The sequence below is a fragment of the Anneissia japonica genome, unplaced genomic scaffold (assembly GCF_011630105.1).
Source record: "Anneissia japonica isolate Jap-2015-1 unplaced genomic scaffold, ASM1163010v1 scaffold310739_len851_cov342_single, whole genome shotgun sequence".
Classification (NCBI taxonomy): Eukaryota; Metazoa; Echinodermata; class Crinoidea; order Comatulida; family Comatulidae; genus Anneissia; species Anneissia japonica.
The window spans coordinates 1-851 of record NW_022725770.1 but is presented as its reverse complement, the minus strand read 5'-3'; the positions used below and the strand labels follow the sequence as shown (position 1 = coordinate 851).

The 851-nt window shown below is 32.0% G+C and overlaps 1 long non-coding RNA gene across 1 annotated transcript; it reads right to left on the bottom strand.

The window, feature by feature from the left end:
* Positions 1 to 55: 55 nt before the first annotated feature.
* Positions 56 to 851, bottom strand: LOC117112858. Its single transcript, XR_004446100.1, has 3 exons — positions 797 to 851; positions 286 to 374; positions 56 to 153 (listed from the first exon to the last, which is right to left on the bottom strand). It is a non-coding gene; the product is annotated as an uncharacterized LOC117112858 (long non-coding RNA).

The following is an 851-nucleotide window of genomic DNA, read 5'->3' as shown; positions in this document are numbered from 1 at the left end:
ATACTGAATTTTCTGCCTAAAATCATTTAAATAATATATAATAACATAAAAATAACTAACCAATATGCCAATTTGAGCGGTGTTGTTTCTAAACCAGATATCTGACAGTATGGCTCAAATGTAGACAACTCATAAAATTGGATTTCTCGATCCCTAAAATACATGAAAGGAAAAAAAAGGTTAACATGATCAACTAAAGAAGACAACCAATTAGAATACTTGGGGGACATAACAATCTAATTATTACTTATTTAATAACTGATTGATGGATAATTGAGCTCTTACCCGGTTCCTAAAATGAATTTGTTGTACTGTGGCATGAGAACAAAATCTGTGATCCATTTTGGCTTCTGTCTGTTTGTGTTTTGATCAACCTGTGAAGGACATCACATGTTACTTAGTATTTGACTTGGATTTGCTGGCCAATAGTCCTACGACTGTAAATGCAGTGTGTGCCCACCTTTAGACAATTAAGTAGACAATTGAACACATGTAGTAAAACACAATGTAAGTAATTTATAAATGTTGGTTGGTTATGATGTACAGTTTAATAAAATGTAAATATAATTTGTTATAAAGGTAAAATTTTGTGTTAAAAAACCAAAGTAAAATCAGGCTAACATTTTCTTTTCTTACGAACAAAACACTGAGGTATGCACAAGCAGTGTTAACAACAACTACCATATATAACCATAACACTTTTGAGGGCAGTGTTAAACTAATACAACATATCAGGACAGTGTTAACTACCAACTATGTAAGAGTGAAACTAATGACAGTTCTTAACTAAGCATACCATAACTGATCTTGCTCGTTTCAACTCCATTGCTCCATTCCAAAAAGAAATTGCA